At 34.9% G+C, this 15,166-nt stretch overlaps 1 pseudogene; it reads left to right on the top strand.

Annotated features, from left to right (window-relative positions):
* Positions 1-12,054: 12,054 nt before the first annotated feature.
* LOC138150871 (dnaJ homolog subfamily A member 1 pseudogene) lies at positions 12,055-13,506 on the top strand (annotated as a pseudogene).
* The last annotated feature ends 1,660 nt before the right edge of the window (positions 13,507-15,166 follow it).

Below are 15,166 nucleotides of genomic sequence, written 5' to 3'. Positions count from 1 at the left end.
CTCTCTCTCTCTCTCTCTCTCTCTCTCTCTCTCTCTCTCTCTGTCTCGGTCTCTCTCTCTGTCTTTCTCTCTCTTTTTTTGTTTATATCATTCATTTCCACAAAATTTTGAGCTACAAATTTTCTCCCCATTTTCCCCTACCGACCACACCAAAATAGCGATCCCACTGAATATCCCCTCCCCCAATCTACACTCTCCCATATCTTCCCTCATGACCCCTCAGACTTTCCAGTAGGGCACAGGGGATCTCTTTTCCTCAGTGCCTTAATATGTTATTTCCCAGTTGCATGTAAAGTAATAGTATATATATATATATATATATATATATATATATATATACACATATATATATATATAGGATATATACAATAGCATATATGCATATATATACATGCATACATACTCATGTATGTTTTTAAAAATTTGATTTTAAATCTTTGAATTCCAGATTTTATCCCTTCCTCCCTTGTCACCCACCCTTACTAGGAAGATAAGTAATTTCAATATAGGTTGTACATGTATAGCTATGCAAAACATTTTCATAGTGGATATATTATGAAAGACTGGTTATATTTCCCTCCCTCCTATCCCACTTCCCACTTGTTCTGATCTCTACTTTGATCCTGTCCCTTTTCAAAAGTGGGTGCTTCCAACTTCCTTCACCCCACAAGCCTGCCCTCCCATTATACCCCTCTCATCCTCTTCTCCCATACCCTGCTGTTGGGTGAGATACCCTATTTAGTGTGTATGTCATTCCCTCCCACCCTGGGCTCCAGGTGCACTTTAGCCTAGGGGCAGGGAAGATCTTAAAAATTTACATTCCCATTACACTGATAGATTAGGGTAAATTGTCTCATACAAAAGAGCCAAGAGAAAACTGTTACAATGGAGAGAAAGCACAGGAAGTGATAGGGAATGGGACAATAAGGTTCTCATTGAATATGGCCCAAGGAAGGAATAGTATACTCATTCAATTGGGTATCTTACCCTACAGGAACATATTTGGGGTAGGTGATAAGAAGGGGAGGAAAGTAGGGAGGGCAGATTGGGGGAGAGGGTAGTTGGAAGCAAACATTTTTGAAAAGGGATAGGGTGGAAGGAGAAAATATAATAAGTGGAGGAGGGGGGGTTGACAGATTGGAGGGAAATATAGTTAGTCTTCCACAATGTAACAACTATGGAAATGATTTGGGTAACTATACAGGTACACTGTATATTGAATTGCTTATCTTCCCAGTGGGGGTGGGTGATGAGGGAAGCAGGGGAAAAAAATTTGGAACTCAAAGTTTTAAAAACAGGTGTTTAAAAATTGTTTGTTTTTTTTTTACATGCAGCCGAGAAATAAGATATACAGGTACTGGGGTATAGAAACCCATCTTGCAGAATTTCTTGGGACCAGCATCTGGTGGCAGAGCAGCTACAGAAGAGAAAATAGAGAACTGAGAGAGAATTTACTGAGAACTTGTGGTGGTGGAGCTTCTTCTGAATAGGATCCCAGGAGCCCAGGAGATGAATAACCCAGGTGAAAGAGGAGCCTAGGAACCCAGGAACCAGGAGCCCAGGAGAAGACTGAGGAAGCAGAAGACTGGAAGCATGATTGGGATGCTGAGACTTTCTCTGTTTGTGGCTTGGTTGAGCCTTGAATTCCTGGGAGCAGAATTATGAAAGAGTTCAGATGGACTGGACCCTGTGAACTTCAGTGTGGAGCAGGACCTACCCAGAGAGCTGGACAAGGAAGTAGGAGCTGTCTGCCATTGAACCCAGGTGACTGTCTGGTGAATCCAGGTAGAATCTGGGACCATGGAAGGGGATCCAGAGAATCTGAGAACAGGCCCCAAGTCAAGACGAAAAGATCACTCCATGGGTACTGAGTAATGATGAAATTGTAGTTTACTAGTGACCCAGGGGTGGAAGGTTTATGTATGATACTTAGTAATTGGTTGCTGAATAAGTGACTGCTTGACTTAATTTGCGTGGCCCATGAGTGGAAGACTTTGCACCATGAATGGAAGACTTTGACTATTGTATTTTGAGACTATATTGTGATACTGATTGAGTTAACTTAAGTGCGTCCCATGAGTGGAAGATTTTGACTATTCTACTTTGAGATGATTGCTCTTTGTTCTAAATATTGTGACCACTTTGGTGAAAACCATGTGGCCATTTTAATGATAAGCTGTTTGTGAATATAAGTTGTAATATTGTGAATGCTGAACCTTGATTTTCTGTGAATATTTTGCTTTGATTTGTTATGGAATAAATAGAGTGTTCACTAAAAAAAAAGAAACCCATCTTGCACTACTAGAAATTTAGGGGGTCGAAAGGGGAGGATATAAGAGAGAACAGATTGGGCAAAAGGCTTGCTATTTTGGGGTTGGGGTAGGAGAAAGACAGGGAGAGAAAAAATTGTAACTCAAAATCTTGTGGAAATGAATGTTGAAAACTAATAATAAATAAATTTTAAAAAGAGGAAAAAGAAAATTAGCTATTTTTATGAGACAATCAATTTTAAAATTCTATTTATACTTATTCAACTTTTGGAAATTCAACAAAAATAACAAAACCTGATTTAAGAATATAATTAGATTTCAAAATATTTTTTTTAAATGCATCCTTTTACATACCTGTAATTATATATATATATATATATATATATATATATATATAGCATATAAATTTTGTCCAATGATGATTCTTCAAACTGTTAAGCTCATCAGTGCCATTATCAATTATGTTCCTTATTTTGACACATGTGACGATGGGATCAGAAATATAATAATAGGATTCTAATTTAAATAGAAAAGCCCCAGAATTCGTAGACCAACATTTTTATGTTTCATATACTTACAGGAGGTAAAACTCCAATCTAACAATCCTCTACAAGTTTTTAGGAAGGCATCCTCAAGTAAATATATTGATAAGTTAAGGCTTCAGAAGACACTAAACTTGGGAATATGAAGAAGTAATAATTTGCCTTCTCAATGAGTGATGGAGGGGTGGAAAAGAAAGGGAGAATTCAGAACTAAGGTTTTTTAAAAATAAATTTATAAAAAAAAAGATCAAGGCATAATGTAATTTGTTATAGCTCCAAGGAATCAAACCAAGCTTTCATTGTTTCTGACATACTACACTCATTTAAAAACACAACACCACTATATAAAATATATTTTCTTTTCAAAAACAACAAATAACTTCTTATTCTATGAATGGAAGCTTTCTGCTTATGTGTCATAGATAGGTAGGTATACATATACATAAACATATACATACAGACATATGCTATAAGTTTCTACTAATAGGCACTCTGTGTGTGTGTGTGTGTGTGTGTGTGTGTGGAAACTTGCACTTTTGCACTTTTGTAGGGGTATACCTGTTTTGTTTGTTGATACTTGCATATGGGCTCCGTGTCAATCCTCCCCAGCAACTTAACTCACACTGAAACAGAATATACCCATAAAATGGTGAAGCAGTGCTGATCTGAAGATACTTAATATATAGGAGCTCTGTATGCTTTATTTTACAGCTATAGGTCAGGCCACTGTCTTGCTTTTTGTTTATTTCTCCTCTCATGTAGCAGGTGGAATTAAGCCGAAATAAGAGTGGCATTTTTAAGAAAGTAATCATGATATGATAAACACTTTACTTTTTTTCCCAGAATACTTCTGGAATATCTTGCTTGGTTTGGGGCACCACATTTTAGGAAAGACATTGATAAGACAGAAAATGACTAAGGTAGAACAGTCAGGATAGTAAAAATTCTAACATTTTTGCCATAAAACAAAAGATGAAAGAAACTAAAGATGCTTATCCTAGAAAATAGAAGACTCATCAAACACATAAGAGACTCCTTCAAGTAATTTTAATTTCACATGTTGGAGGTATTGGATTTCTTGTTCTTCTCCTTTTCCTCTGCCTCCACTTCCTCTTCCTCGTCCTCCTTCTTCTGACACAAAGCACTTTAAAAGTTTTCCACATTTCTATTCTGGATCATGTATTCTTCTGATGTGCAAAATATTATCCTTTTCTATAAGACTGAGGTCCTAAATCAGCCACAAAAGTAAAGAGCATGAAACATCTGTGCTTTTTTCTTCATATTCCCAGCTCCTAGAACAATGCCTGTCACAGAAAAAAAAAATCTTTAAAAATGTTAGCATGTTAATTGACTGACAAAGGGTTTTGAGACAAAAAAATACAGAAATCTTCAATCTTCTCATTTATACATTTAAATGCTATAGTCTGTTTTCACACATTTAATCAATATACAATGGACTAGTAATTTTTTTTTCCTTTGATGTTTCATCATCATTTAGGGGTAATCCATGTTTGTTTGTTTGTTTGTTTTTTAATTTTATGCCTCTGGAGACTTATATCTAACTTTTTATAGCTGAAAAACCTGGCTTTGCAAAAGCATATTTGTACAAGGACAAGTTTAGCTAAATTCAAAGACATTAATCATCAGACTGTTGCCATGGAATTGATCTTTGTCCACAATATTATTTAAAGATCTACTAAGAAATGTCATGCCACATTAATAGAGGTGTTAGAAAATTGGGTTTTGAATCTTTGATATGCCATTTCTTTTGTGTGACTATGGGCAGGTCACTTGATATCATGGGCCCTCAGTTATTTGATAAGACAGAAAATGACTAAAGTAGAACAGTCAGGATAGTAAAAATTCTAAGATTTTTGCCAAAAAATAAAAAATGAAAGAAGCTGAAGATGCTTATCCTAGAAAACAAAAGACTAGATTATATAACTAGATTATCTCTATGGTCCATTCCTCATCTAGATCTATAATCCTATGATCTTCAGGACAGAACATTTAGTTGACAAAAAACATAATTTTTGAAGTATATGAAGAAAAGAGAATAAATATCATACATGTCCATTTTTATATTTCACTTAGGATTTTTTTTTAATTTATGCAATAAGCATTCATATAATAACATATTATCAGTGCACTAGGACCTAGACATTCACCTCCTTTAAAGAGCTAATAATCTATTAGTGGCCATGAAATTATTGAAAAAAAAATTCAAGAAACTACCTTCAGTGTTAAAAGTGCTATAACACTTCAGAGAAAGAGAGAGCATCATCATTTCTAATTGGGTTGCACATTTGGGGAAGGATATAAACAGGACACAAGATACTGCCTTTTGTGGTTTGGTTAGAGAATCTGGTTCTGCATGAAAAAATGTAAGTCAAATGATAAATAAAGGTACTTTCAAGTGTTGGAATTGTTATCATGTGAAAAATGTTTGAGATTTGTTCTGTTTGCCCCAAGAAGTCAGAGCTAGGAGTAACTTATGGAAGGTACAGATTTTAGAACTTAGATCAATGAAAGAAAAATAAATTCCAAATAATTAGTGTTATCTAAAAGATAAATGGTTTGCTTTGGAAGTAGATTTTTTTTTAATTTATTAGATTTCTTCAGGAAAGGCTCAAAGATCATATTCTTGCTAGTTGCTTTGAGCTCTGAGATTTTGTAATGTTCTGATAGCATTAGTGTGAGACTTTATAAATAGGGTGCAATTTTAATGCTGATTTGAACAGGGTAGAATTTGGACAGATGTAGAGGAAGGGATCATTCTTGATGAAAGAATGAGCATGAGAAAATTCTTGGAGTCAAGGAAGGGAGTGATGCAGCCAAGACACTCAAATTGGACTAGTCTGAAAAGATTAGAGGGGTACATCTGGATAATATTGGAAGAGAAGTCTGGGAAAATATACTAGCACTGGAATATGGAGGGTGGGATAAGGCAGTGGAACTTAATTTAGTAAGACAACCAGGCGGAACAGTGGACAAGTGATCAGGACTTGGATTCAAGAACATGAAATAAGACTATGCCTCAGATACTCCCTAATTGTGTTACCCTGGAGAGATCACTTAGAACTGCTGAGGCCTCCATTTCTTCATCTATAAAATCCAGATAGTAATACAACATACTTCTCTGGATTTTTATAAGGGTTAAAAGAAATAATATTTACAAAGGGCTTTGAAAGCTTTAAATACTTGTAAATATTAATTACTACTAATCAAATTTTAATTCCCAAAATTTTTCTGTTCTTTCTTTTTCTTCCATGTCTTTTCAAACCTATTAGACTGACCAAAAGATAACAATCATAAATTCTACCAACAATAGCAATAACCTTGCCTCTATATCTCTTGAAAAATAATTTCTATAGAACTTGAAGTTGTTTAAAGATGTTTTAGTTAGCCCACACAAAAGTACGTTTGCATTAACTACATTGGAACAGATGGAAGGCTTTTTAATCTGCATTAACTTCAGGTAAAATATCAAGATGAAAGAAATTGTCAAGCTGTTTCTCTTTGATGACTCGGCTTTATTGGCATCATCCCCAAAAAGACCTGCAATACATCAGCAGTCACATTAAAATCACTGTAAAATGGCCCTGCCAGCTTAAGAAAGACTGAGACCACATATCAACCATCATCTGGCAGAGAACATTTCCCACCTGTAAATCAGGCTGGCTGATCATCAATTAAATGATGTGCAACAGCCCAGTCACTTTAGCAATGCAATGTAACTCCTCTCATTGAGCTAGATGCTGTGCCACCCCCCCCCATTCTTCTGCTCTCTGTTATACATACAGTTCTCCCAGAGACATTAATTATCAGTGGTATGGTTGCTACTACTGGGCTCACAGCAACATTTGACAGGAATGGGACTTCCATCCAAGTATGAGAAGCTAATTATCACAGTCAATATCCTATGGGTAGATCACAGGAAAGACAGTTGTTAATGATGCCATGGTTAACCAGAAAGCTGTTTTTGCATCAGGAATGATAGCAATATAAAAACAAAACATTTATTTTTAGCAAGGAAAGAAGTCTCTAGTATATTTGAATGTGAAAGTATTCAGAAGACAGTACAACCCTGAAGAGAATTTGGGAAAATAAAGTGTGTTTATGTATGTGTTTGTGTGTGCAAATGAATGCAGGTGTGTGAAGGAAGAATTGGGGGTCATTATGGAAAAAATGTTTTTTTTTTGCAATAATGTAAGTAAAAGATTTAGTCAAGGATTTTCTTAGATAGACTGAGAAATCTTTAGAGTATAGCTAACTCATTATTATAATCTTGTGCAGGAAGACCAGATTTTGTTGCTGGCAGGAATATTGGAAAAGGGAAGTAGTTCCACCTGGTCCTTTGTGATTTTTCATGTTTATTTATAAGCTCAACCATGGGTATAAACTGAGATTAAAAAAATAACTGGCATTAAAGTTCCACATAAATCCTTTTCAGATTTTTTCTAAGTGGAGTCCCCAGGACACTTTGAAGGTAATGCGGAGAAAATGACCAGCCATAAGACAAAGTTAGAAAGAGAATTTTAAACCCCATGTCAGAAAGGAAAGTTGGATAGGGAGCCTGAACTTAACAGGAGGGAAAACTGTTAAAAAAGACCACCTTAATATTTGCCTGGAAACTGTTGTTGTCTTTTGTTGCCTTCCTGGCAGTCTTTGGTTTCCATAGGCTATGCCTGAAAGACTGTTGCTTTCTCCCAGCTGGTAGAGCAGATGGTAGCAGAGTGCAGCAGAGGACCCAAGAGGCTCTGTTGCTAAAGACATACAAATGGTAACAGAGAAAAATTTAGTAGAGACACATAGCATCCTTGTAGATTCCCATCAGTGGAGATATCCAGCAGTGGACGCATAGTTACCCAGTGATATCACTAAAGGGCACTGGTAATTCTGGCATGTCAGAGGCATGAATTGTCTAGAAATACCTGTGCTCTGCTCATGTGTGTTCCCTCTGCGTGTGCTTCATCACATTCCAGCTTGTTTTCTCTATGTGTCTTATCCCTACTGGTGATTTAAAAAAAAAACAGAAAATTAATTGCTCTGTGTAAAAACAATTTTTTTTGCCAAGTATCCAATAAAGCTATTTAATTAATTATATTTTGCTTTGAACTAATTCTCCTTACTTTGCCTGTAAAAGAAACACATGAGAGGGAAAGCATAAGGTATAGTTTTAAATTTATTCTGATCAACAGTAACCAGACTGTGTCTCCAACATTGGGCAGACTTCAGTGGCATCTAAACTTTTGAATGGGTATTTGAAGGTATTATGAATAAAAATAAAATCTTCCATGGCTCTTTCAAATTAAGAATTCCCTAGAATTGGAGACATTTCCTGTAAGGTCTCCAAATCTGAACATCTATCTTATTTTCACATTTGTATGTCAATTCCCAGAAATTGAACTTGGACATGAAGCTCCATATGGTTTTAGGTATAAAAAGATTATTGCCTACAATATTATTTGCAATAGTATTATTTTATATTGATATAGAATTAAAAGAGGACAACAGAAAGAAGCAAATACTACCTTGGAGGATTTAAAAATTTTGTTATTTTTTGTTTACTTATTTTGTTCAATCAATAGATATTAGAAAGAATTTAGTAAATGCCTACCACATGTAAAGCATAGTGTTGTCCTAGTAAGGATCTACAAAGACAAAAGCAAAACAGTCCTTAGTCTTAAAGACTTTAAATGATTTTGTTCTGCATTGGAGCTTTTTGCTTACTCATATGTTCATACTTGTTACATGTTATATTCATATGTTCATGCCAGCTAAAAGTTATGTGTTTTTTACTAAAGTTTCTTAAACAATAAAGTCTTTATTTAGTCAAATGCATAGGTAGACATCTTATGTGAGGAGAGGACACATTACTTTGTAAGCATTAGGCCATGACTTGTTAGGATAGGACAGATTAATTATTCTTCTTGTATCCTTGAAATTCAACCAATCTGCCTTGGTCTGAATGAAGTATGAATTACATTAGATATTGCATGTAATGAATGCTTCTAGGTCAATGCTAAGCTCACCATTATGTCAATAGACTGTCTGATTAACCAGACTGAAAGTTATTTATTCCAAACCAAGCTAATAAAACTTTATTAATGCCTACAATGTTCCAGGTACTGGAAACAAAATTTATAACAAAGAAAAACGGTCCTTTTCATCAATGAGCTTTTAATGTAAATAGACTTACAGTACCAAAAAGGAAAGAGGAGAAAATGAGGATGTACCTGACAAGGGAACATCTTGATTCAGGCAAGGTAACAAATGCAAAATGGAAAGTTATCAATGAAATTGTTGCTTAAGATTTCTGGTATCTAATATGTAGACCAGTTCTGTGTCATAGAGATATAATGTAACTCAAAACAGAATGCAAGGAAACAAGTATATATGAATTGTATTCTCTCTTTAGATCTAGTCTTTTATTTAACATCTGAGATATAAAAAAAACAGTTATCTTATTTTTAGCTAAAGGTTACAAGTAGGCTAATTTTTTATGATCATTGACAAGAAAGACTGAATTTCATTAGTAGCACTAAAAAGTATTAGTGTAGTTTCTGAAGCTGATAAAGATGTTGAGTGTTTAAAATTATTTTCAAATATTTACAAATTAATATCTCATCATTGACCTAATTTTCAGTGTAACTATATAACCACTAATTAAACTGTAAGATTCAAAATGAAATTGTTATATAAAAAGAATGTTCATATAACAGTGAGCATAGTATAACTCTTCAAAATTGAAATAAGGTACCTTGGGAAGTGGAGTACTCCTTTTTTACTAAAGGTCTTCAAATAAAGTCTGTATAACTATTATCAAGAAACTTGTAGAAGGAATTCTTGAAAAGATGTGGCCTGGATGGCCTGTGTGATCCCTCTGAAATCTAAAATTCTATAATATATGCAATGTGGAAGAGAAGTCCAAAAAATAGTTGCCGAAGTTTTACATCGGTAGGCATTTTAATTCAAATTTCTGGTAAACTGTAGATTTTGAATGTTTCTGAAAAATTTGTGTATTTCTTTAACTACAAAATGAAAGTTATGATAGTATCTATAAAAAGAAAAAAAAAGGAAATGGAGTACAAATTTCATGATTGCACAGAGATGGGCAAAATTTCAATTTTGTACTGTAAACTATGCGTACAAATTTCTTATAGTCCTATGTGTCTCTTTTAAACCATAAATTGATTTAGACTTCAGCAAATTCTAAAAAGCTTGATTATCCAGAAGAATTTACTAAAATGCTAAAGTTATTTTATGATAATATAGCAGATGAATATTTCCTCATCTTATTATTCTTCACCAATAACAAATTAAGAGAATAGAACATGAGGCATAATATTAAGAACCAAGGAAACAAAGAATTTTTTAAAAATCAGCATATATCTCTTTCATCAAGAAAACCATTTAAATTTTGAGAGGAGGGGGTAAGATGTCAGAATATAAGTCAGGATCCAGCTGAACTTTTCAATATTCTCCTCCAAACAACTTTAAAATAACAACTCAAATCAAACATTGGATCAAGAGAGCCAAAAAAAAGTGAGAACTACTTTTTCCAGCTTATATTAACTAAAAAAAAAAATTGTAGGAATTATTTGTAATACTAGGATGGTGTAGGCCAATAGCTGCTGGAATACCAGCAATGGCCTTGGAAGCAGCTGCTGACAATAGCAGCAGCAGTTCCATATGTGAGAAAAGCTGTGGATGTCAGAAAGCAGGTGACCTGGTTACACTTCCAGGGTGAGAAGGAGCACTAGTACTTGTGGATGGAGTGGAATAGCATCCATTCCTTGGGAAAAAAAATAACAAAACAAAAATGGAAGTCAGACCAGCATAGCTCTCCCAGGATCACAACCCCTGGAAAGCACAAAAAAAAAAAAAAAAAAAAAGAAAAGAAAAGTGAAAACACCCAGAAATAAATGTAAAAACAACACAAACAATCCTCATGTCTGGCACATGGGAAGAGAGCCCCATTTTGACATAAAGTACAAAGTGAAAAGGACAAAAAATGAGAAAATAATTTTAACATAAAAAGCTACTATGATGTTAGGGAAGATCAAGATATAAATTTAGAAAAAGACAATAATCTGAAAACAGCTATAAGCAAAGCCTCAAAGAAAAATGCCAGTTAGACCCAAGACCAATGAAAATTCCTGAAAAAGTTAGAGATAAGAGTGGTAGAAGAAAAATTTGGGGAAAAATTAGAGTGATACAGGAGAATTATGAGAAGAAAATTAACAGCTTGGTTAAAAAATGTGCAAAAAAATATGTTGAAAAAAAAAATAAACACCTGAAAAAAGATTTGGTCTAATGGTGAAAGAAGCACAAAAATTCACAGAAGAAAATAATTCCTTAAACATTAGAATTGACAAGTGGAAGCTAATGACTCCATGAGGCTTCAAGAAGCAATAAACAAAGTCAAAAGAATGAAAATAAAAGAAGACAATGTGAAATATCTCATTGGAAAAACAACTAACCTGTAAAATAGATCAAGGAAAGATAATTTAAGAATTATTTGACTACTTAAAAACCATACTACTACTGTACTATTACTACTACTACTACTAATACTACTACTACTACTGCTACTACTACTACTATTATTACTACTAGTACTACTACTGCTACTGCTACCACTACTACAAGATCCTAGACATCAGATTTTCAGAAATTATAAAAGAAAACTGTTTTGATATCCTTGAATCAATCGGTAGAACAAAAATAGACAGAATCTACAAATCATCTCCTGAAAGTAATCCAATGAGGAAAACTCCCAGGAAATTTATAACCATATTCCAGGACTCCCAGGTAAAGGATAAAATATTGCAAATAGCCATAAAGAAATAGTTCAAATATTATGAAGTCAGCCATGTTTTGTTTTTTGCTTTTTTTTTTCCCATTTAGGAGCTTCTACCTAAAAGAAATGGAGGACTTGGGTTATAGTATTCCAGAAGGCAAAGGAGATAGAATTAAAATCAATAATATCTTACTCAGGAAAAAAAAAAATGAATATAATCTTTCAGGGAAAAATGATATTTCATGAAATTAGAAAATTTCATGCATTCCTGATGAAAGGACTGGAGCTGAACAGAAGTTTTCACATTGAAACAAGACTTAAGAGAATCATCCAAAAGGCAATCATGAAAAGAGCAATCATAAGAGACTCAATAAAGGCGGAACTTTGCAGAAAACTCGGCGAGAAGCGGAGGCCAGCAGCTACCGCTGCTCCAGCTCTGCGGGCAAGAACTGGCGCCCCTTTCCCCAATCTTCTCTTTCTTCTGCTCGATCCCCTAACATTCCTACCGGCTTCTGGGCAGTCCCCCCACACCCTACCCAGGACTTGGGCATTTCGACACCGGGCATACTGCGAGCGTCGCTCCCTGGCTATAAAAAAATGGTGAAGGAAACTACTTACTATGATGCTTGGGGGGTAAAACCCAATGCCTCCCAGGAAGAACTAAAAAAGGCATATAGAAAACTAGCCTTAAAATATTACCCAGATAATTCGAATGAAGGAGAAAAGTTCAAGCAAATTTCTCAAGCTTATGAAGTGTTTTCTGATGCAAAGAAGAGAGAATTATATGACAAAGGTGGAAAACAAGCCATCAAAGAGGGTGATTCTAGTGGTGGCTTTGGTTCTCCAATGGGTATCTTTGATAAGTTTTTTGGAGGAGGTGGAAGAATGCAAAGGGAACTGAGAGGTAAAAATGTCGTTCATCAGTTTTCAGTGACCTTAGAAGATTTATATAATGGTGCAATGAGAAAACTTGCTTTGCAAAAGAATGTAATTTGTGATAAATGTGAAGGACAGGGCGGTAACAAAGGAGCTGTAGAACACTGTCCCAATTGCAGAGGTATTGGAATGCAAATAAGAATCCATCAGACAAGACCTGGAATGGTTCAGCAAATTCAGTCAGTTTGCATGGAATGTCAAGGACATGGGGAAGGAATCAGCCCTAAAGATATAAGTAAAAGCTGTAATGGAAGGAAAATTATTCGAGAGAAGATTCTGGAGGTTCATATTGACAAGGGTATGAAAGATGGTCAGAAGATAACATTCCGTGGTGAAGGTGACCAGGAGCCAGGACTTGAGCCAGGAGATATTGTCATTGGTTTAGATCAGAAGGACAATGCTATATTTACAGGACATGGTGAGGACCTTTTCACATGTATGGATATCCAGTTGGTTGAAGCATTATATGGCTTTCAGAAACCAATAACAACTCTTGATAATAGAACTATAGTCATTACTTCTCATCCTGGTCAGAATGTTAAACATGGAGATATTAAATGTGTGCTGAATGAAGGTATGCCCATTTATCGCCGACCTTATGAGAAAGGAATTCTGATAATTGAGTTCAAGGTAAATTTCCCAAAGAATGGCTTATTTTCATCAGACAAGATATCTTTTGTTGGAAAAATTACTGCCTGAAAGGAAGGAAGTAGAAGAGACTGAAGATATGGATCAAGTAGAACCAGGGGACTTTGATCCATCTCAAGAAAGAAGATGCCATTACAATGGAGAAGCTTAAGAGGATGATGAGCATCATGCCAGAGGTGGGGTTCAGCGTCAAACCTCTTAATGGGGGGGAGGTGGTGCCAGTGAATACTCTTCATTGTAATGCTGGCTTTTGTATGCAATAGTGAATGAGTGAAGGACTACAATCATCTTAACACACTCACTATTAGCTATTGTTTTTGTTGTAATATTCAACTATAGTTGTGTTTTTAAAAGTTAATAAAATCAGTAATATAAAAAAAAGAGACTCAATAAAGTTAGTCAGTTTACATTTCTATATGGGAAAATGATTCATTTAACTCCAAAAAAAAAGCTTTTTCATTATTAGATAGTAAGAAGGAGTCTACATAGAAGCCACAGGTATGTCAATTATTTTGGCATACTATCTACAAAATGTAGAGGGTGAAAAAGAGAGATGTAGTGGGAGAAGGATGAAGGTATAGGTAGGGGAAATTTTTTTCACATTAAAGAGATTAGTAAGGAAGAATTTTTATAATGGAGGTGGAAATAGGGAGTATAAGGGAGAGTTTGAAACATATTCTCATAGAAAGTGGTTAAAAAGGGATGTGTGTGTGCATACACAGACATATATACATATATATATATATACTTTTTCTATATCTGAGTATGTTTGTACACATGTGTGTAGACAAGTACATGCGTATGTACACACAGACATATAGAAATTAGTCTTACGAAATAGAGAAATTGGTCAAGGGAATAAGAGATATGCGGATGATAAAAGGGAGGTCAGATTAAGGGAGGGTTTGGTCAGAAGCAAAATATACTTGTGAGGAAGAACAGAGTAAAAAAGAAAGATAAATTGAAGAAAATAGGATGGAGGGATATAGAGTTTGTAATCATAATTATGAATATGAGTGAGATAAATTAATCCATTATTGTGAATGTGAATGGATAAACTAACCCATAAAACAGAAGCACATACCAGAACAGATTAGAAACCAGAATCCAACAATATTATGTATACAACAGACACACTTGAAACAGGAAAAGACACCCAGTGTTAAAGTAAAGGACTGGAGAAGCTATTATGCTTCAAATTATGTAAAAAGGTCCATGGTAGCAATCATATTCTCAGACAAAGCAAAAGCACAAATTGATTTAATTAAAATATTCAAGGAAACTTCATTATCCTAAATGGTAACATAGACAATGAAATAATATTAAAACATTTTCCAGCAAGTTTCTCTGATAAAGCACTCATTTTTTAAATAATCAGGAATCTAAGTCAAATTTTACAAATAAATAAATAAAAATAAGAGCCATTATCCAATCGACAAATGGTCAAAAGATATGAATAGACAATTTTCAGAAGAACTCAGACCTATCTATAGTTAGTTCATTAGGAATCCTCTCCACACGATGTGACACAATTGACAAACTGATGCATTGTTGATTTAGTAATGAACTGCTTCAAACATAGCCTCTTTGCATAGCCTCTGATACCAGCAATATCTACTGTGATATCTATAATATCACTACTAGGTCTGTACCCCAAAGATATGTTTTTTTAAAGCAACTGGGGTTAAGTAACTTGCTCAAGGTTACATGGTCAGTTATTTTGTGTGGGGGTTAAGTATCTGAGGCTGGAACCAATCCCAGGTCTCCCGACACTGGGGCTGGTGTTCTTACTCACTGGGCCACCTGGCTGCCCCTAAGAGATCTTCTTCTGATTGGATAGATTTCCCTGAATTTTTAGTGCCCATAGTAGGCATGTCTTCATTCCTCTTTCAGATGAAATCCAGACCATCTTCTTTCCAATTGGGTATATTATCAATAATGACAATGCACCTGAGGACTGCAGC

Source organism: Petaurus breviceps, unplaced genomic scaffold (genome assembly GCF_028583685.1).
Source record: "Petaurus breviceps papuanus isolate PSGF00001 unplaced genomic scaffold, PetGlider_PUasm1.0 90895, whole genome shotgun sequence".
Classification (NCBI taxonomy): Eukaryota; Metazoa; Chordata; class Mammalia; order Diprotodontia; family Petauridae; genus Petaurus; species Petaurus breviceps.
Note: the sequence above shows the minus strand (reverse complement) of the source record. Positions and strands in the feature narration are given on the sequence as shown.